This window comes from Vicugna pacos, chromosome 23 (assembly GCF_048564905.1).
Source record: "Vicugna pacos chromosome 23, VicPac4, whole genome shotgun sequence".
Lineage (NCBI taxonomy): Eukaryota > Metazoa > Chordata > Mammalia > Artiodactyla > Camelidae > Vicugna > Vicugna pacos.
In genome coordinates, this window is record NC_133009.1 from 31,330,465 (window position 1) to 31,353,857 (window position 23,393).

General features: G+C 36.6%; 1 long non-coding RNA gene across 3 annotated transcripts in view; it reads left to right on the plus strand.

Moving 5' to 3' along the window:
- LOC140688778 (uncharacterized) overlaps positions 1-23,393 on the plus strand; it is a 358,657-nt gene that overhangs the window by 169,413 nt on the left and 165,851 nt on the right. The window contains exon 8 of one of the 3 annotated variants that reach the window (XR_012063595.1): positions 9,573-11,621. The exons of 1 other annotated variant lie outside the window; for it this stretch is intronic. This is a non-coding gene — a long non-coding RNA (uncharacterized lncRNA). Of the gene's footprint in view, positions 1-9,572; positions 11,622-23,393 lie in introns of those variants that run through there. One more of the 3 variants, XR_012063596.1, reaches the window with a different exon arrangement.

Sequence of the window (23,393 nt, forward strand, 5' to 3'; positions counted from 1 at the left end):
AAGTCGGACGGCGAAGGAGAACTACAGTGAGATCTTACTGGTGAAGGAGTTAAGGAAAGCTGGGGACTTTCTCAAGTGAAAAGTACCAGATTAGTTCAGAGCAGGCACCAGTAACGCTTACTGAAATAAACAGAAAGACCAAAATGGAACGGAAGTCAGTGCAAATACGGTTTATAAAACAGTCCTAAATAAACCAGAAAGGCAGTGGCAAAACATAAAGATCACATACTGTACTTCTGAAGTTCCATAAAGCATTAGGTCAAAGAAGAGGAGGGAGAAACTGGCTGGGTGATAACACTCCTCCAGCTTCCCAAAGTCAAAGACCCTAGACCAACACCAGCTCGTCATGTCACTGTTTACATATTCTTTACAAGGGTACTTTTATTTCTCAATATTTTTTTTTCTTATTTAGTTTTCTCTTTTAGCAAAATCATCACCAACATGTAGCACCAGTACTGGGAGGTTCAGCATGTCCTTGAAGCTTGGGGTTCTTGTAAATAAGAAAGGCTTCATTTTGAACATGAAGTTGCTCAAGATAAGCCAGTCCAGTGATTTACTCTTCTGTCTTGGCCCTCTAGAATAGATTTTGCAAACACACGTGGATAGAGTTGAGAGGTATTTACACTTTTTTTCAGGCTTTGTAGGTATCTTGTTTATCCCCCCTGTTATCTCGGTCAAAATGATTTCTCATGGCAGCATAGTACATGCCAAAAATCTCATTAGAGACATAGCTGCATGGGTAGAGAAAGAGATGAGTATGTACAGAGATGCTTAAAACTACATATTGAAAATAAATTGCTATCAAAAAATAATATTTCTTTAATTTTTTCTAGGTACTGTGGTTTTTTTTTTTTTTGTATGATAATACTTCACTCATAATTCTGGATTTCCTAATTAACTACTCTTCCTTCTTTTGCATCTTTTTTTCTGGATCTCAATCAGCAAAAGTTAAGTTACTTATACCACTCAGTTCAAGGTACACTATTCTTTTTCTTCCCCCAGCTTTAATGAGGTATGCCTGACAAATCAAAAATTGTGTATATTTAAGGTGTACAATGTGCTGGTTTGATAGAAGTAACCTTGGATCATGAGCGCCACAGTCAGGCTAATTAACATACCCATTGTAACTGATCTCTGACGGGCTCCCTCTGACTTGACGTGCATGAACAACCTTCTATAGCCACATCCTTAGATGTACTTAGTGCCATTCAGCTTTTGAATTTCTGCTAGTCCAACAACCATAAAATAATATCTCACTATTGAATTTATTTCCTTTTTTCCCCTGAATATGAATGATTTTGAGTATCTAACTGTACACTGGTTAGTGTTTTAAATTTCTCCTCTAAGTTTTCAGTCCTTTTTTTTTTTTATCATTTTCCTGGCAGTTAACTTTTGACAGTAAACAAAGATCAATTATTAAGTTCATCATGAAATAGGACAGAAAATTGTGATACCTTAAAAGGTTTTATGATTTAATGGTATTCTCATATATTTTGGAAAGCTGGAAAATGTCTTGTAAGATGGAAGTGCTCCTCTGTTTTCCTCTCAAAAAAAAGATTCTAACCTTTAAATGGCAAAGTTTTAGATGTCAAAATAAACGCTGAGATGTTGGTGCCATATTAACCTAGAACGAAAATAATTACCATGGGTTCAAGAGCAGCAGAAGGAAGTGAGGGTCACCCTTCTGGAACCTTTGACTTTCCACAGAAAAGTGAAAAAAAAAAAAAAAAAGCCTATGTGGACCTTGAATGTGAAAATGCTACTGATGTTTCACTTTTAAAAGAAATAGGAAAGAACTTTAGAAGTACTTTTATAAAACAAGTTTTAAACGTTTTTAAACAATATGTTCCTTTATTATTTTTATGTCATAATAAATATATTAGCATTTTTATGATCAATTTGTTTAAAATAATAAGTTGCTAAGCTAATATTTTAGAAATTGTACGTGCAACATACAGAATGAACTTTATCTTTTATAGGTCAGGTACACACATTTAAATCTTATTGACATATCTCATTAATTGATTAGCATAATAATGTTTATATTCTCCATGGCTTTATTATCAAATAAAACATGAGTAAAGGCCTACAAATACTGTTAATAATTCATATTCTATTTAAACAACAGTTACGTCAGGGAATTAACTGATTTGGTTATGTTGAATTAAACAAGTCAGTGGTTTTAAAACATTAATGTTAACTCATTTTTTTGTGCGAGTAATAGTAATTTTGTTATCACTGGATGGTTCATTAGAAGATAAAGAAGGAGTAGTGTTCTTTACAAAACTTCTTACTACTTTCAAATTATGCCTGATTGACAGTCTGAGTCCTGAATTTTAATGGTTATAATTTAATTTTAGTAATCTTTTGTTAAAAAATTTTAAATCTGATAAATATAAAAGCACAAATACATGGAGTACTTTTTTTCATACTTATCCTCCATTTGAATACAGATTTATTTTTACAAAGCTATGAATTATCAGAGGAAGCACATGATTGTATATTATCAGCACCTAGGATAATTCCAAACAATAGTAGTTGTTCAATAAACAGTTGTTGCTGTAATGAAAAATGGTAAAGGCACATGGGAAAATGTTTAGCTTCATCTATCGTGTAACTGCATATTAAAATAAAAAAACAGAATTGATTTTTTCCATCAGTGAATTCCCAGCAAAAGTAAAAGCGACTCAGAACTAATGATTACACTATGAATTCATATCATCATTTCAGGAATCGCAGTTAAATGTATTGGTGGGGAATGTTCTTTCACGCCTTCTATTCAATACATACTACACTGTCAGGCCAGGATAGGCAAGTAAAAGCAAAAAAAGAAAAAATTTGCAGTGTGGTAAGAAGTAAAATTATATTTATTTGCAGATGACACACAATGGTATGTAGAAAAGTCTAGGGAATCCCCCCAAATCTATGAGAACTAAAAAATCAAGTGCAACAAAGATGCAATGACAAATTCAGTATTTTAAAATACCTATTTTTGCATGATAGGAATGAACAATCTAAAAGAACGTAAATAAGAAAATAATTTCATTTATAAAATCATAAGAAAATATAATTAGAAATTTAAATAATTTTAAGACTTGTATATTGAACACTACGAAACATTATTTAAAGGAACCTTTAAAAATCTAAATAAATGGAAAGATACTCTACGTTCACGAATCTCACACCTTTCACAAAAATTAACTCAAAATTAATCACAAACTTAAATGTAAAATACAAAACTTTAAAACTTATAAACATAACATAGGAGAAAACCTAGGTAATCTTAGTTTTTGATAAGAATGCTTTAGATACAACACCAAAGGCATGATCCATGAAAGAATGAATTAGTAAGCTGGCTTTCTTTAAAAAGCTGAAAATTGTTTTGTGAAACATAGTGATAAGAAAATGAGATGGTAAGCCACATATTGGGAGAAAAAGTTTATAAAAGACATCTAATTAAGGACTGTTATCCAGTATATACGAAGAACTCTGAAAATGCACAAGAAAAAAAAACTAAGCCAATTAAAATGTGAGCACAAGATCTGAACAGATACTTTACCAAAGAAGATACACATATGGCAAATAAGCATATAGAAAGATGTTCCAATTGTACGTCATCAGAGAAACTGAAATAACAGTGAGATACCACTACACTCCTATTAGAATGGCCAAAACCCTAAACATTGGCAACACCAAATGCTGGCAATGATGTAGATCAACAGGAACTCTTATTCCTTGCTGATGAGAATGTAAAATGGTACAGCCACTTTGGAAGATGGTTTGGAGCTTTCTTTAAAAGTGAAACTTACTCTTCCCATACCAGCCAATCATCACACACCTTGGTATTTACCCACAAAGCTTGAAAACTTACATCCACACAAAACCCTGTATATAGTGTTTACAGCATCTTTACTTGTTATAGCCAAAACTTGCCTTCAGTATGAGCAACTAATATGCCTTCAGTATGAGCATGGATAATGTAAAACTGGTACATCCAGACAGTAGACTGTTATTCAGTGCTAAGGAAGAAGTGAGCTCTCAAGCCAGAAAAATTATGGAGGAAACTTAAATGTATTTTCGTAAGTGAAAGAAAGCAATCTGAAAAGTCTGTATCCTGTATGATTCCAACTATGTGACATTCCAGAAAAGACAAAACTATGACAGTAAAAAGCTCAGTGGTTCCCAGGGATTAGGCAGTAGAAGGTATGACTAGGCAGAGAACAGAGCTTTTTTGACAGTGAAAGTACTCCATAGGATACTGTAATGATGGGTATACGTCATTATACATTTGTCCAAACCCACAGAATGTACATCACCAAGAGTGAACTATGAAGTAAACCATGGACTTTCATTGATAATGATGTGTCAGCGTAGGTTCACCAGTTGTAACAGATGTACCGCTCTGGTGAGAGATGTGGATAACAAGGGAGTTAATACACGAATAGGGTCAAGAAATATATGGGGAATCTCTGTACATTTTGCTCAATTTTGCAGTGAACCTAAAACTGGTCTGAAAAATAAAGTCTGCTTTCAAAATTACACTATAAACAGAGTCAAAAAGGTAGCCCACAGAGTGAGAGAAAATATTTGTAAATCATATATCTGGTAAAGGATTAACATCCAAAATATATAGACAACACTTAAAACTCAGCAAATAAACAACCCAATTCAAAAATAGCCAAAGGACTTGCATAGATAGCTCTCCAAAGACAATACATACGTGGTCAATAAGCACATGAAAACATGCTCAACGGCACTAATCCTTAAGGAAATGCAAATCAAAACCAACATCTCACATCGATAAGGTTGGCTACTAAAGGAGAAATACAAACAAACAAACAAGAACCCCAAACAGAAAATCATGTGCTACTGAGGATATGGAAGAACTGGGTCTCTCATGCACTGCTGGTAGAAATGCAGAATAGTACAGCCACTGTGGGAAACAGTATGGTGGTTTATCAAAAATTATAATTACCATGTGATCCAATAATTCTACTCTAGTACATACTCAAAAGAAATGAAAGCAGGGTGCCCACGACGTATTTATACGCTAATGTTCATAGCAGCGTTAATGGTGGTTGCCAGGGCTGGGGGAAATGGGAGAATGAGGGCTATCGTCTAACAGGAAATAGAGTTGCAGCTTTACAAGTGAGCTCTGGCAATGAATGGTGGTGATAACAGAATATTAAGAATGTATTTAATACCATTTAGCTGTACACTTAAAAGTGGTTTAGATGGTAAATTTTATGTTACGTGCATTTTATCACAGTAAAAAATTGGAAAAAATAGTTGACATATTCCATTGATAAATGAAAAACAAATTTATGTTAAATTAGAAAAACATAAATATTTAAAAGTTACTTGATAATATTTAAGATGATTTTTAGACAAACATTTTAGTAAACTAGAAATAGAAGGGAATATCTTAAATGAAAAGATTTGGTACAACAAATTCAGAGAAAACAGTACTTATACTTATTAAATATTAAGAGTGCTTCCATTGAGATTTGGACAAAAAGACAAGAATGCCTATTACCCCCACTTCTGTTCAAGTTCAAACACAGTATAAAGCAGTATAAAGCAGAAACATGATGAAAACCTAGCTAGTTACTTCCGTCCACATAACTACGTGGTAAGAAATGTCAAAGGACTCTAAGAAAATCTATTAGAATTAATAAATCAATTTAGCAAGATACCTATTTAGAGATCAGTGTGCATTAAGTGACGGTACTACTATATTCCAGCAACAAACAATTAGACAAAGAATGAAATTATTTACTTTTTAATTATGGAAGAAAGGTAAAACCTAGGAATGAACATAAAAAAATATATGGAAGATGCCTACATAGTTATAAGATACTATTAAGAGAAATTAAAAATAAAGAGAGTCATTCCATGTTCAATATTTGGAAGATTGAACACTTTAAAATTGACAAATATTCTTAAATTGATAACGGACCCTTATAGACCCAATGCAATCTCAGTCATCATCCCATCAGGTCTTTTGTGGTGTGCGTGTGTGTGGGTGTTTGTGTGTGTGTGTGGTGCTCCAAACTGGCAAATAAAGAAAACTGAAGATGTAAGTGATGATGAGAACAAGGTGAGAGACTTACAACAGCCATTCCCAAGACTTATTATATCGTTACAGTAATCAGTACTGTCCAATATTGGTAGAAAGATAGCTAGCTAGACCTACGGGAAAATAGTTTCGTATAGAAACAGACTCACCTACATATAATTTGTGATAAAAAGAACCATGCAACACAGTAAAAGTTATTTCCAATAAAAGGTATTGGGCAATATGCCTATTTATATGAAAAAATGAATCCACTGTCTAGATTCCTACCTTATACTGTATACAGAAATCAACTCCAGATGAACTGTAGACTTGTGAAAGGTAAGTTAACAAATCTAGAAGATAATGTAAGGAAATACCTTCGGGAACTTTGCACAAGCAAGGATTTCTTCAACAAATAAAACAGACACAAACTCTGAATTTCACTTCATGAACATCATCAGAAGACGTTAAGAGAAGAGGGAAAGCCAGAGGATGGGAGATGATAGTTTCACTGCTTACAACAACAAAGACATGTCCAGAATACATAATCAAAGAGTAAACACTTGTTTGCAACTAAAAGAGTGAAAACCGACTTGGAATGAAAAAAAGAAAAAGCAGCCCTGTCATTAATCGCACTGGGGAGACAGACATAGATAAAGGCAGCTGCAAAATGAAGTGGAAGTGTTTTCCCCAGGTCATGCAGCAACTGCGAAATACCGTAATAATTTCTTCGTTTAATGACTGTGGCTTTTCTATAGAGCCACTACGCCAGCTCCATCAACTACTGGTGAGACCTAATCCCTGAACTGCTGTTGCCTTATGGCATGACCCCTGCTTCCCTTTGACTCGCCCAAGAATTATTTGGTGAGAAGCCAAACCTTACAAAAGATGCTCCCCTAGTCTCTCTTGTGGAGCGGCACTTTACAGTTATCTTGGAGTTCTCCCCCTTGCTATCAGGTCAGTAAATCTGACTTCATCAGGCTCCAGGCTTGTTTCCTGGTGGTCTTTGAATTTTCAGGCTTTAGAAAATAATAGGCTCTAATAATCATAACCATAGAAGGAGAAGTAGGAGAAGATAAAGAAGGAGAGGAAAAGGAGGAGGAGAAGTTGTAAGGTGCAGGCAACAAAATAAATTTTTAAGTGGCCAGAAAGCAAATGGCCATAGGAAAGTATAAATGAATTCTACAGTCAGGCACAGCGGTACTGTCCTGAAATTGTCAGGTGCTGGAGAACACGTGAAACAACTAGATCTTTTACACTCTGTAAATTGGAATGTGAATTGTTGCAACATTTTTGGAAAATTGATTAGGAGAATCTAACAAGGCAGAACACAGGTACACCCAATGACCAAACAATTCTAGTCCACGGCATACACCTAAAAGAACTCTCTCTATATGTGTAAATATGTGTGCAAAATGCATACATGTGAAATAATTTCCTGACAGCATTATTCATAACAGTCTCAAACTGGAACAACCCAAATGTCCCTCAACAGGATCGTTAATTACACGTTGAAATATTCATGTAATGGGAAAGTACAAGAGAAAAATGAATGAACTGTTGCTACTTGCAGCAGTATTGATGGCTCTCCCGAATATTTTACTGGGTAGGAGAAGACAGAAATAAGGATACCCACTGTGTATTTTCATTTATATAAAGGCTGATAATAGATAAAGCATATTTATGGTGATAAGGGTTCAGTAATTGTGGGTGGAGGGCATGACACATATGCTGCTGAAAATAATCTATAATTTGATTTAAGGTGTTACAATAACAATGTGCTTATTTACATCATGGCAACTCTGAGCTATACATTTAACATTTAAACATTTTAAAATAATTTTCTCATATTTTATAACTGGATAAAAATAAAATTCAAGAAGGATTTTAAAATTGTTAACTGGCAACTGCACATTTGGAAACATAATCAAAATGTTTTAAAGTTTTGTAAATTTTGGCAATTTTATTGTTTTCTTTTTCTTCAACATTTCACTCTAATATTCATTGTATTTTGGTAGCTATTTGATGATATTATTAGGTATAATGCATAAAAAAGAGGTCAGCATGAAATCTTCATAACTTTCATCCAAAAAGTAAGTGAACAATAGTTATTTTTTAAAGCTCTTATAATCAGTTGCACAATAGTGTAAGTGAAGATTAAACTTAAGGTAATTTGCTATCATCCACTATATCTGGAAATTACAAGCAGATTTTTAAAAAACCAAACTTCAGCCCTTATCATCATAGCCATTAAATGTCTATGAATCTGAAATTCAATTTAAAAATAAATAAAACTAAATATAAACACATTTAATTAACTGATAGTAATTAATAGAAAGAGAAAAAGTGAGCTCTAATATATAAAATGAAGCCATCGAACATAATGCAATGTTTTATCAAATGGTTTTTGGCAGTAAAATGAAAATGAACTTAGTTTTATATTTTACAATACTAAAAAATAATCTAGATGTCTCTCTCTCTTTATTATTAAAAAAAAAACAAACCCCGAAGCTTTTACACCAGCCAACTGGGGCAACACATTCAATAAGAACTTTTATGTTGATTGCTTTATTCAAATAAATCATCAATCCTAGAAGTAGATATTCTTCTTCTTCCATTTTTACAGACAAAAAACACGAAGTCTGTAGAATAACAACATTTTACCAAGTCCTACTCTTGGTCCTGTTGGAGCCTGGATTTCTCCCTGAGTAGTGTAATTTCAGAATCTGTGCATTTAATTTCTATATGTTGCTACCTATTTTCCCTGAAATTTTCTAATATTTCAAATTTACTATAATTACATCAGAAGAAAAGTAATTACTGCTATTTTTTAAAAGCCCCCAACTAAGAAGTATCATCTACTACAATATCCTTTTCTACAAAATCAGAAGCAATGATTTATGGTTCCCATGACATTTAGCTCACCAAGTAAGACCAAACCACACGAAGCATTGCTTTAGGCAGATGGTGTTCTTTGTCTTTATGCTGATAATAACATTAAACATGATATTTTCAGCGTCATTGCTCAAGATTCTTTTTGAAGACTCCACTTCTAAATTTCAGCATGATCCCATTGTGAGAAACCTTCACATATTTTATAAAACATTTAAAAAATATTTTATAAAGGCACACGTAATGTTTGGAGAAAAGTAATGTCTATCAATTAAGTACAATGTCTATATGTTCATTTTGTATTAAATATTTCCACTTTTCATACATATAGTCCAAACTATCTATGCATGTAGTTTAAAAAACAATTTTTTTTAGATTTAGAGCTGTGCTTATGTCATCATTAACTTTTGTATGACCTTAGATAATTCACTTAGACCTTTTGAGCCTCAGTTTCTTCATTTATTTAAGATAATCTTTGTGTATATACATCATTTGTGTATATATCACTTATACATACTCTATAAATTACATTTATATATATTAGTAAGTAACATATTTTAGAGCAAATCAAACTATTTATGTGTATTAATATATGTGTATTACTACATTTACTCATCACAAGCAGCTGAGAGAATCCATCTTCCAAGATCACAAATAACTTTCCTAGTGAAAGGTAAATGCTGATCTGCTCAAGATCAAGAAAGCCTATCATCCTAGGAAAGGAACTAGCACTCTCTGAAGCTCAGCGGAAGTAAGCTATAGCTCAGTGCTCAAGGGGATTATTCTTGGTCAACTGCCTGGACTGCAGAAGTTCAAGGCTTCGATGCCAACACTTCTCCAACCTTTGTTCGTGCCAAGGGGTCCATCTGGTATAGCTAAGAATTTCGGAGTGGAGATCCTGCCTGAACATTTCTGAGTGGACGAAGTTGTAACTGCAAGGCTTGTACCCCACAGCCTACGGTTATGTTTGGGAAGGGCCTATTTAATTAGCTGCCATAATGGGAAAAGCTGGCCCCCAGGGGTAAGAGCTGGTGCTTCCCCAGGCATGCAGTTTACATGACCATCAATCCAAGAGTCGACGCTTGAGTTCCAGGACAGGAGAACAGAAAGTAAGATTAACAGTTTGGGAAAGAACACCAGAGAGACATCATGGAAGGAAGGGGGCTACAAATCTATTTCCTGATATTATTTTGAGCAAAACCCGCCAGCAACCTAGGGAACCACAACTGAAGGATTTGTCCCATCATTCTGATGTCTGAACTATAGAAGTAGAACAACGAATAGGAGAGGACGCAGACCAACCATGAGAGGAGAATAAGAAGCCGCCCCGCATGTTACTTCAAGTGCTTGGAATAAGTAAGTGTTACCGGTGCAACACTCGGCTGCCACGGGCTTGCTCTTTGCACACTTCCCTGAAATTAGAGTACTCTGGGGATTCAGAGAGGATGTTACAAAGTCACCCAACCTGACACTGGAATACTCTTCAGGCTTCCACATCAGGCTGTTCTGCCCAGAATATGGTGGGAATCCAACGTCTTGTCTGTTGCAGCCATCTTCCAGTGTGTTGCTGACCGTGTCAGTGACTGGTTTCATAGCCTGTACTGCTATGAAACAGTGCAGTTTCCTGAAGGTGTGGTATGCGATGATTACTGGTCACACTTGGGGACCAGGTGTGTGAACTGAGAAGTGATGATCAGTTTGTCTAAGACTGATCCCTTGCAGTCTGGTCTTCCAGAAAAGGGGCTGGTTTTCTGTGATGCTCAGTGAAAACTTGCTGTGGATCAATACTTAAGAAAATCTCACTCACCTTTAAGGTCTCTGTTATGTGAGGGTGCGGCTGGTGCTTTTCCAACCATAAACACTGTTGTGGGGATTTCTCCAGTGAGCTTCTTATGTCTGATGCTCAAGGCTTAGTCACCAGCCTTCTGATCATGCTGGGCAGGGATGAAAGGTAATCCAAACAATAAATACTGAGAGGGCAGCATAATCCTGGAGTCATACTTTGCCACTTACATCGTAATTGTATCTTAACCGCACACTCCTTAATCATCCTGTGTCGGATGCCTCGTCATGCTAAATCTCTTTGTGTTTCCTTAGAACGCATGAGTAACCATGTGCTCACATATCTGCTCCTGATTTTCTCACTATGAGTTTTCTGGAATGAACACCAGGCTTGACATGTGTAATACATGATCCGTTTTTGTATATTTTCATGATTCAAAGTCATAAATCGAGAGAGAGAGACCATGGTAAAGACTTGAGTTGCCTACTCAAATCCATGCCCCTTTTTTGTCCCTTAGTAGAACTCTTATTTTGTTGGGGCAACAATGTGTGCTTGTAAAATTTTATACTTATTTTGCCTGTCCCACAGATACAGGTGACCATGTGACATAGATCTGGCCAATGCAATATAAAAAGAATCACTGAATGAGATTCGGGGGAGGTAAACTCAGAAGGCATCCTGCTTTGTCCATTGTTTGCCTTTCTGGCTGCCTGGAACATGGCTGTGCTCAAAGGAGCTGAGGCAGCATCTAGCAAGCACAGTATGAGGTCAAATTCTAAATAGTCAAAGGGAAATCTAGGACAGATTGGGTCACTGATGAGAACATATCATTCTGGAATTTATGATTTCTTCTAAAATAAAATAAATCGTAAATATTTTCTTGCTTAATTCATGATTTTCTTTTACTTTCTGGCTTATGCAGCTGAACTTGATTTTAACATATGTGTAATGAAGGCAGGATGTAAATCCAGGTAATGTGACTTCTTCATCTATATTCTTAACCACCAGGTTATACAACTCTAATGACTATCCTGACATTACGATGAAGACATGCAAGTGATATTTTAAAGCATTGTGTCAATGTGCAGCATTTTTTCATATATATCATCTCTGGAAATAAAATAATGAAACATCAATAACCACAACTATAAAACTTCCATTTTACTTAAAAATCACAAAGCGTATAAAGAAGAGTAACACACATTCCATTGGAATATTAATGAAGTGCCCTAAAAAATAAACTGGGGGTCTTAATGTTTTAAAATCTTACAAATATATTAGTAGATTTCCTCATTACCTCCCTTCATTTAGTCAATGTGGATTTTATCTACCACTATAGATGAAACGATAAAAAAAACCACTTTAGTGAGTGTAACATTAATTCTGTGCATAATGCATTTTCCTAATAATCGCTCATTTTTTATTTACTCTATTAAATATTACAAACTCTTACTGACTGAAAAATTCCAAAGAAAGCTTATTTAATACACATAAATCACAAAGTACATGTTCTCAGCTGAACATGTCAGAGAAAGAAGAAAGAAAAACAATTTGGGGTTCTATTACTCTAGCTTTGTGCCGCAATAGAGTCTTTATCCTGACACAAAAATCACCAGTTTCTCATTTGCAAAATAAATATAAGCTTTACTAAGTAAAGTGAAAAGTAGACATAATATGCATAATTTAGCCACCTACTTCAGTGTTTATCATTTGGTAACCGTTTGGTAAGTGGATTCTGTCAATGATTGATTGTTACTGCTTATGTGGCAGTACTGGGTGAATTTATATGGAAGGAATGAATGAAATTATGAGAAGCTCAAGTAATACATATTTCAAATAAAAATAGCACATAAAATAAATGAGGAAATTTGAGGTTTCTGACTCAATCACATTGTTTTATCATAAAAATTCCTTCCCAAATGTTTAAGTATATTTCATTTAATGCATTGAAAGTGATGATAGCACCTAATTTTAAATCTCATTTCAAACATGAGTTTTAAAGTACAATTAATGTCATAGAATATCTAATGTAATTGAATTGTAGTGATATCTCAATGAATTTAACTGTTAAATGACATCAGGGATTTAAAATAAAAAATCTCACCTTAGGTATTTGGTTTAGAATTAAGAATAATTATTTGCACACACGAACATCCCTCCCCATTTCCCAGGGCAAGAAGTTCATACCAACTTTGCACTTCCTCTAGTCACACAGTTGTTTAGGCATTTGTGAGTCAGTGTTTTATGCCTGATTAATCCGCACTGGCAAGAAACATACTATTTATTGTCATATTACTGCTGACTAGCAAAATACTTTGCACACAGTCAATTTTTAATAAATATTCGTTTCCATTTTCTGAAATATTGGTAAGGAGTTAATACCCTATCTGGTTAGAATTTTATAGTTCACAACACTTATTTGGTAGCATGCCCTTCTGTGCTCTTGTTTCCAGGACACTATAAAGTTAACAAATGCTAGCACTGCTATTGGTGAGAAAAAAGGATTATCAATAATTTGGAATCATATAATGATTTAATTACTACAGTAATACTTAATGGAATAAGTTGTTTGATGTATAGTTAAGTTTTTATCACCTTATTTCTTAAACTATGTAACTGACATTTAGAACAGTTTATCATCTGTATTCTCAATATATTTTTAAATTAAACAGCGTAAGATTAAAACAAGTCTTCCTAATTCATGTATGTGTGTGCTTTTGGATTAAAAGCATATATCACACATCCAGATTCTTTGCTACACACTTTATGGACCACATCACTAGAGTGGAATGGAAGTTCTCCATACTAGTCTTTAATCACCAACAGAATTACCATTTTTAATTAAACTTCTAATCTATCATTATAAATTCACTTGCAGTTGTAAGGAATAACAGATCACGCATGCGTCCTTTAACAACTTGCAGCACTACAGTACAATACCAATATTACGAGCAGGGTATTGACACTGAAGATACAGAACATCTCCGTCATTACAAGGATCCTTCCTATTGTGCTTTTCTAGCCACAGCTACTACCTTCCCATTCCACTAACCCATATCCTCTGACAGCCACTTATCTGCTCTTCACTTCTGTAATTTTGTTATTTCAAGGTTATATAGATGGAATCATCCAATATGTAATCTTTTGGGATTGCCTTTTTTTCACTGAGCACAGTTCTCTGGAAATTCATCTAGGTTGCTTCATGTGTCAATATCCTGTTCCTTTTTATTGCTGAGCAGTATTCTGTCCTAGGGATGGACCACTATAGTCTGCTTAATCATTCACCCCCTGAAAGGGCATCTCAGTATTTTCAGTTTTTGCTATAATAAATGTAGTTTCTTTAAACATCTACATACAGGTTTTTGTGTGATCACAATTCTTTCTCTGGGATAAACGTTCAAGAGTGTAACTGCTAATTTTGTAAGAAGAAAATATTTTAAAATACTACTAGGTAATCTTTTATATTATTATTCTGAAGAAAAAGAAACCCACTTCTTTTTTTTTTATCACTGGTATTATCCTTCCTTTTCCTATATTTAACATATTTCAAAAACATGTCACTCATGATCTAACAGAATAAAACATTTGTTTGGTTATGCCAAAAGAGAATATACGTTATTATTATATCTGAATTTAAGTGAGAGAATTTTCTCTTTTTGATTAAGTAATACTGTACTTAACACCAGAAACATGGTTCACACACAATTTCTCAATACAGCTAGCAACTGATAGAGTTTAACCCTATCTGAGGGCTATTACTTAACTGTCATTTTGACACAACTTTAATATTTTATTTTATAATCTATTTTATCCTAGACAAAAATTTATACCTAATCCACAATTTCAAGTAAAAATGTTAGCACTCCTTTAAAGGAGTAAAAAGTTGTATGTATGGCCTTCTTTGCTTTTATACCCACAATGTAGTTGGAAAAGTTGGTAGAACTTTCAAAATTAAAATAAACATGTCTCAAGTCAGACATTTTGGGTTGAGAAAGACCTAGGGATGTTATAAACTTGTGGTAAAAAGGAAGAGAAAGAAGAGGATGAGGAGAAAACAGGAACAGGGGGACGCTCTTTTCAACTTAATGGTGGAACTTGACATCTGGCTTTGCTTCCGCTGACTCTCTGTATACTGCAGGTGAGTTTATCATGGAACATGGAACAGGCAAAGCATCGGAAACCAAATGTCAATATGTTGTATATAATGAAGGAGACATGCCCAGTCCACCAGGACGTTGCAGAAGAGACACTTAGTTCAGACTGTGAAGTCTAAGCTAGGTCACAGCTGCCAAAGAAGCCTGCTTACAATGGGAGACAACTCAGCTGAATGTTGTAAAGATGAGGAAACCCAGCGAAGAGATGAAAACTTCAGAAAAAAGGAGGGGAAAGGAACAAACTGAGACAAGGAAAAGGATGTGTGCACTGAAAACTTCAGTAGTTTGGTAATGCCAAAGCAAAAATGTGACACAGAGGTGAGACAGAATAGAGGGGAGAGAGGGTCGGGCTTGCTGCAGCCTGCAAACGGGCTTGTGCCGTGTCCTAAGAGAATTTTAAGAAAAATGAAGACAAATGCAGATTTACTTTATACATACATCACTTGGTCAAACTGTGGAAGTCAGACAAGAGCTAAGGAAAATTAAAGGTCAGGATTCTCACTGTGTGTTGATCATTAATAATCGAATTAGAAATTTGTGAAAATAATACAGCCAGAGTAGAAGACATGAGAGAGTGATGTTTGGGGTTAAAAACAAATGATGGATTGAAGAAATATTTAAAAGATGAAATCAGCCAGCCTTAATGCTGAGGGAAAGGAAGAAAAATTTTAGGTCCTTTATGACTTGAGTTCATGACTTGAGTGACTGGGCAGATGATGGTAAGTTTTGAATCAGGAGAACAAACGGGACTGAATTAGGAGAGGAAGTGGACCTAGTCACTCCGGGTTTGAGATGTTTTCCTTGTCTGTCAGAACCCCCCAAAAAATAATGCCTTAGGTGAACATCACTGTTGTAAAACTACTCAGAAGTTGCTTCCATTTCCATGTGCCACTGACTACACTCTAGAGGTTATTTCTAATTAGACATTTAAAATAAAGAACTTAAATACTCACTACATTAAGTACTTCCAAATATACAAACATCCACGGTAGACCAGTAGTATATTTTAAAAAATGATGTCTTCTAAACCCTTCTAGTAATACTTTTTAAAGACTGTTAACACTTAATAGCTATTGACCTCCTGGACTAACTTAAATATAGTTAATTGAACTATCTTATATAGGCAGTACTTATGTCACAGCAGTATAGTCTGCTAACATCTCTTAATAAAAGGTGTTAATAAGCCAGGGAAAAAGGTTTATGCTTTACTGTGATAAAGCATGTCTAGCTGAAACCAGGAGGAACCAGGCTTTATTATTTTAAAATAAAGCACAATACTATAATCACTGTAAGAACTAGAAATGCCAAAGAGCCAGTTAGAAAATTAGAACTGATTTACTATATACCATCTGAAGAGACACCTGTGAGAATCTTTACATCATTAGATATAACACACTCATGACTGCAAAGAAAAGATGATAAAAAAAAAATCTATGCTTATAAAAGTAATTTTATATCTCAGAATTCCCCAAAAATCACCAAGGAAAATTCTAAACATACACAAAAAATTTAAATTTTATTCAGAAGATTATTATGGTAGGATTAAATTAGATCTGTGTGATACATATAGCTTTGAACATACTCAAGCTGTTGCATCATTCCAAGTGTCAGCACAATGGCATTATTTGCATGTGGGTTTTTCTACATGTGAGACTGTGTCATTAAAGCACAGAAAATATGAAACACAAATTATTAAATAAATTAGATAGACTTTTCTGTATGGACGGTACATGTATGTATACCATGTTTATATGTATAATTTAAATCTGCTTATATGTGAACATAAGCATTTTCTACATATAGAGAGAGAAAATTATCTTTTACTCATATATGACAGCAGAATAAAAACATAAAGAGAAAAGTGATTCACTCAGGGTGGGTAAAAAAGTTTATTAGATTCAAATTTTATGAATTCCTGAGTGCTAGTTACTGAATATAAAATTATTTCATATTGCAGCATGCATCAGCAAGAACCGCAAGTGTTTTCACATGTAAAATTCAACAGCTTCTTAGACAAAATGCCATATTTATAAATAAAGGAAACACTAGTTGATTGTTAATTTTGTATTATTGCAAATGTAGCTGATTTCTAATGTAAGTAGACATGGCTAAAACCTCTTTCCTTTGATTAGTAGCTTTATTTCAGTTGCATCCTATTAGGAGCAAACAGATTATGAGGGGTCACAACGTATTATTTTTAAAAAGTTAAATCATTTAAAATAATCATTTTAGTAAAACATTGCAAAATTTGTATCAAATGCAATAAATGCTACTGAAAGTAATATTTGCATTTTGTGGCTAGGTTTTCCCTTGCCGGATATGTTTCTAACGTATTCATCATTCAGATTTACTTTTCGTATTCTTACCCAACAGCATCATTCTTATGGCTTTAAATAAAAGGAAAATATGGACATACTCAAGGGACCTGTTTGTATTTATAAAGCTTTCAATATTATTCTCTTCGTTTAAATGTTTCGCTTGACGGCTTCAGCTTTGAGAATTGTGTGCTTTATCTGAAGTCACTCCTGGTCATATATCCTGTCATCTAAATCTTGATCTCCAAGGGTATTCAGAAAGTCTTCCAAACAACAAGAAATAAAGCTACTTTTTAGTCAAATAAATACTAGATTTCAGAGAGTTTTCCTGGTAAGATTTTGGACAGAGGCAAAAATGGGATGAGCTGAATAAATGCCTGAATCTCTGTATCCCTTAGATAACTGCTCCCAAAGTGCTTTACTGAGTTGTGGGGCTAAAAACCCTTCAACTGCATTCTTTACATCCTGGTCATCCCCAACTTCCACTCTTCTAATATTTCTCTAAACACTTGTTCATTATTTCACAGACATCAATTAGGGGATACTAAACAAATAGTCCAAAGTGAAAAATAATAGACCTAAGTGATAATAAAACTGACTGAAAATACTGATGTTTTTCTAACTGGTCACTACACGACTTTTAACAAACTTGCAATCCACATGTGGTGCGAGACTACCAATGTTGAGAGCTCACATCCTTTCACTCTTGTCATTGATTTGCTCTGCACAACTCTTATTAAATACAATAAATCTTTTAAATAGGAGAAGGCAGAGTGGTTAGATTTCAGATATTTTTCTCTTTAAGAGTAAAGCTAAAAGGCACAGCATGGCATTTTACAATTTGAAATTAAGGCCCGGTGCGAGGATGTAATAGGGAATGTTAGCAAACACAAAGATTTATTCTTGTGTTCAGTATACGACATCACTGACACTGCAGTGCAGACCATCCCAGCAGATGTGGCATTACCAGCCTTGGCCGGGGCTCCTGGCAGGACAGTCACTGCCGGGCAGGGTCTGGCTGGAAGCTCTGAGTGCCACACTAATGCCTGCTAGCGCTATGCTGCCCCGAGACAGGCCAGGGAACTGCTTCAGCACTGGGAGCTGTAACACAGCATCCATCTGAAGGACTTTCTCACTGCGCATCCGGGAGCCTCTGGAGCTTAGAGCTTAGATGCCAGACCTTAGATGGTCTGACCATTGCAGCTCACGCCCTTTTCTGGTGTCTAAGCCAGCTGTGCAGCGACTCTGCTAACCACCCATGCATTAATTCTTCATTCTGTGTGACACCCTTTGCTTGGATTCTAAATCTATTTTTATGGTCACAATTTCTTAGCATTAAAATTTTTCAAACAAGAAAAGGTAGAGTGGTGAGATTCTTTAAACCTAAGTTCAACCTCTGTACATATTTGATTTTTTAATTTTTTAATCACCTACTTCGATGAACAAAATTTGTCACTGACAATGAATGCAGTGGATCCTGGGGCACCTGGTCCAGATTATTGGTGGCTGAAGGCTCCCAAGCATGTCTCTCATAGGGAATTGCCCTCAGCAATGGCATCTTACAAATACAGCCCCGGTGGTAGAGGTTTCCACCTTCCTATTACTCCTGCTTTTATTTGTAATAATTTCTAACCCTGTCAGCCCTTTCTCTCCAAAACAAATTCTACAAAACTTAGTTCCTCATTCTCTCAGGCAGCAAAGTCATCTGCCGGGGATCTGAATCCACCAATGGGATCTGCCTCTGCAAGCAGTAAAAGAGAAGGAAGAAAGCTTCTTAGGTTTCCTCTGATGACTTTACGTAAAAGAAGAAAAAGAAGGAAGCTTCAGTTGGAATCCATTTTACTGACAGCGAGGGGGTGGTGGCACCCAGCTTCCGGAGGCAGAATTCCCGGAAGGCCAGCGCTGGGGTTGGGGGAAGACGTTTCTCAGCAACAACAGTGTTTTTCTTACCAGACCAAGTCTACAGCATGGCTGTGTCACTGTCATTGACACTTAGCCTCTTTCTTTATTTCTCATAAAATTTCTGCATCTACTCGATCTCTATATCCTTTCAGTTAATCAGTTTGTTTAATCAGCACAAGTCATCTTCTGTTCCCTACAACTCAGAACTGGCATGTGCGTGTGGTATGTAAGAGAGCAATCGAGTGCATGCTGAAAGCTCTGCTCACTGAGATTTCCCTTCCCCACTGTCCTGCAGGAATGTTCCAAAAGGGGGGACAGTGCTGGAGATGCCAACTTTCTTCCTAGAGAGCCATCTATAAGCCAGGCCTGAGGCTTCTCTTCCTCTGTCACCTGTCTTAGGGCACCGCCTACAGGGCCATGGGTGCAGACTGGGAGGGAGAAGACAGTGCGGCAGGAGTGGGGACCATGGGCATCTGGGGCACTTCGTGTGATGCACTGATGCCTTTGGGGTCTGCTCTGGCCCCATCACACATATCCAGCTTCTCTGTGATGACAGAAGGTCGCTAAGCTCATTCAGCTTCATGGCTCGGTGGCTCAGATGATGCCCTGGACCTGAGGAGCAGGGCAGCTCCCGGGGGAACTGGGTGGCCCATCCTTAAGCTTTTAGTCTCTCAGGCCTAGTGGCAGGCCAAGAGCTTTTTCTCAGAAGGAGAGTATACATCTGCAGAGAAAGGCAAGGACTTGCTGTGAAATCGCAGGGACTCGCATTTCAATTCACCTCAGGGGTCCGCGAAGTAATCCGCATGGCATCTGGGTTTTCCACGGGCACCGCCGAGCCTGCCCATCCTGGGGTGGAGGTGGCCGAGCGGCCTGCACATCGGCCTAGACCTAGAGAGGGGTCTTCTGTTCTGGGCCCCACTCAAAACTAGCAGCATGGCTGGTCACTTGGCAAAGGGCCAGAGTAATGCACCCAGATGAGAACTATCTTGCCCCCAAAGACCAAAGAGGCCCACTAGGCACTGGGACTCGTTTGTGGTGGTAGGAGAGGCCAGACGCGACAACTTCCAGGGCCACCTGGAACAGCCAGCCAATGCACAGATCTGCACGAAGGAGATTATTCTAATTGCTGCGTGCCCTGCTGTCTTATCCCACCTTACGTTTGGCAGCTGAGTGCCCCCACTTGGCCTCCCAGGGACCCAGTTACTGCCACTACATTTAAGTTTCCGTGTTCAGTGACTGCGGTCCCCACTGCACGGTCTGGCGTACTGAGAACGTCACAGAGCTGTTCAAGGGTGCAGGGCGCCCCTGACAGTACTGGTAAAACAGACGTCCTCAGGACCGCCTCAGTATGAGTGAGCAGGTCGCAGTGACAGATACACTCTGAAATTCCAGTCTTTCTATGCCTTTGAATCCTTTCCTCTACATGAAACCAAGACAGGTTGGGTACTTCCCACTCAATCACTGTGGACCACCTTTTGGTCCTTGTTTCAGGCAGAAAACCAAACAGACTGTTAGAGCCATTTCTGAGTCCCGGCGTTGCAACACTCAATACAGAATCTCTGGTTAGTGAGCCTGTATTATTACATTTGGCCTGAACTGTGTATGATGTCCCGTCTCACACCATTATCCCATACCCTTATTCCATTCCCACACATGCTCCTCTGATTTTTGAATATGTAATTAAAAAACTCAGTTACTTCTTTTGAAGTGTAACACGCATACTCGTGGGTTTCACACTGTACTTCAACTTTAGGGACCTGCGGTGACCTGTATCTGGCTATAGGTCTAGAAGCAAAATGGGGTGGTGGCACCGGGTCCTCAGTGGTGTCCTGAATGGCGACTGCCTCAGGGGAGGTCAACACAGTCTGTTGCCCCAGAGAGAAGTGGAAAGAAACACACTACTGTGGGTGGAGAGGCCAGTAGCACAGGGGTGGGAGACCCACTGCTTCTGTGCACGGGGAGGCAAGTGTGGATGTGGGTGCTGCTTCCCTGGGGGTGCGGAGTCCCTTCCACTGACAAGGAAGACTCATCAGAATTTGAAGGCTCGGTGTCCTCAGGGTCCCCCCACATGTTTCGATCTCAACCTACACAATCCCATTCTTGGGCCTGCTTTTTCATTTCTCCCCAAATTTCTGCAACTACATGCTATTTCTTTAATGAATTTTTCATATTAATCACTAGAAGTCACCTTTTCCTTACAAGTAAGATATAACTGTATGTATATCTATAGATACATTGAATGCCATGCTCATAATATTCTAAACTGTTCTCTACGTGGAAACGTTACAAATTCTATTGTGTAAAGAGAACATAATTCCTTAACAGTGCATTATTTTTCTTTTTCTAATTAAGAAGTAGTATGTCTCTGGAATAAAGGCCTAAATTTAATCAGTATTTTTTTTTGTGACAATTCAGAATACAATTAGATCTCAAATAAAGCTCTAAGAACTACAGCCATGCATGCCTTGTGGTAATCAATTTCTCCAAATGTGTAATAGTGTGCAGGAAGCCATAAAGTTTCTAATATGTCGATGGAAAAGTGTCTGTGTGTTGAAAACACCTGCTAAGGATAATTAAAGACCTTGATAAATATGTGAATATTCATGGTTTTTTTTTTAAATATCAGTAGAAATGGTACAGATGCTATCTTATAATAATTTACTCGGTCCATATTGTAGATTTTGTGACAAGGCAAACCTTGCCTACAAGACAAGCCTGCAGTTCTGTGACAGTGTGTGCAAATTACAGCAGTGCCTGGCATCTAACATTGACCTTGAAAATGCAATGGTTACTACTTCACCTTCTCTTAAATTTTGTGCACATATTTCTTGTGCCCATGCTAACCTAGAACTATGCAAGAAAGAAACTTCTGAGAAACATAATTCAATCTTAGCTAAGCTGTAACAGTCCAAAATCATGGTACTACCTGTAAGTAAGACAGATTCCAGAGCAAACCGAATGATAGGCCTTATTTTGAGGAAATGTGCATAAACCTATTGTGCATATTCCAATATAGAATTTCGACTGGAATCCCTTCACCAATGCATTGTATTAGAATTGGAACTTCACTACCCTGGGAGCTTCAGGCAAGAGCAACCCACCCTTGGGAAGAAAATGGTAAACCAGCTGACAGAGTGACACTCCTTCCCCTTCCCCACCATCTAAAATAGTTCTTTCATTGTTTTTCCAGGGTCCTAGAAAAAGACCAGAAATAGTCATATGGCAGTCATATCTGAATTTGTAGGCTGATCAAAAAGAATTTCATTAAGAAAAATGACCCTACATTGAGCTGGTTTATTAATACTGTGAAGAAGAAGTTCCACAGCACTGAGATCTAAGATCACAGAACTGGTCACTGAAAAGGTTTGCCATTTGCCGCAACGTGGATGGACCTGGAGGGCGTTATGCTAAGTGAAGTAAGTCACAGAAAGCGGTGTGCTCTCTGTCACTTATATGCGGAATTTAAAAAGTACAGCAATCTAGTAAATACAACAGAAAAGAAGAGTCGCAGATACAGAGAACAAACTAGTGGTTAGCAGCGGGGAGAGGGAAGGAGGGAGGGGTAATACAGGTATAGGAGAGAAAAGGGTTATTATGGAAATATATGACATCATGTGTGTAAAAGTTTTGAAAATTGTAGAGCATCTTAGAATTTTAAAAATCTTTCATTCAATAAAAAAGAAAATAGTACCATTTGAGGTATTCATAAATTTAAACATGTTAACAGTAATACAAATATTAGTGACAATGAAAGAAATGACTTGATTTTTCCATCAACTTTAGACATTAAATTCAACATGTATTCCTTTTATGAATACTATTGTTATGGATATAATAAGCTCTTGTAAATTAAGTAAATAAAACTGCACTTAAAATTATAAACAAATAGTTCATCTGCCAGACTTCCATTTTAAATATGAAAGGACTAGTCTAACAGAACCAAGAACACTTAGGAAAGTAAAAATTACCATCAGTGCTAAAGCAAATTAATTAAACATTCCAGAAATGCAACAGAAGCAAGGACAGAAGATTTAAAACATTTAGCTTACAACTGGAAAATCTCAACGAGAATTTAGGAGGGTTTTAGTCTCATGGAGTATTACCTAAAAATGGTCACTTTCTCCTGAACCTCTAGAAACATTTACCTCACTGCTTTGCAGTTTTCTCCAAGTCTGCACTGCCTTCTAGCCTCTGCTAGCTGCCAAGCCAGAAAGCCGAAGTCAATGTTTCTGAATGTTTTTTATGGCAACACCTCAATTCTATGTAGTAATTTATGTGTCAGTTACATA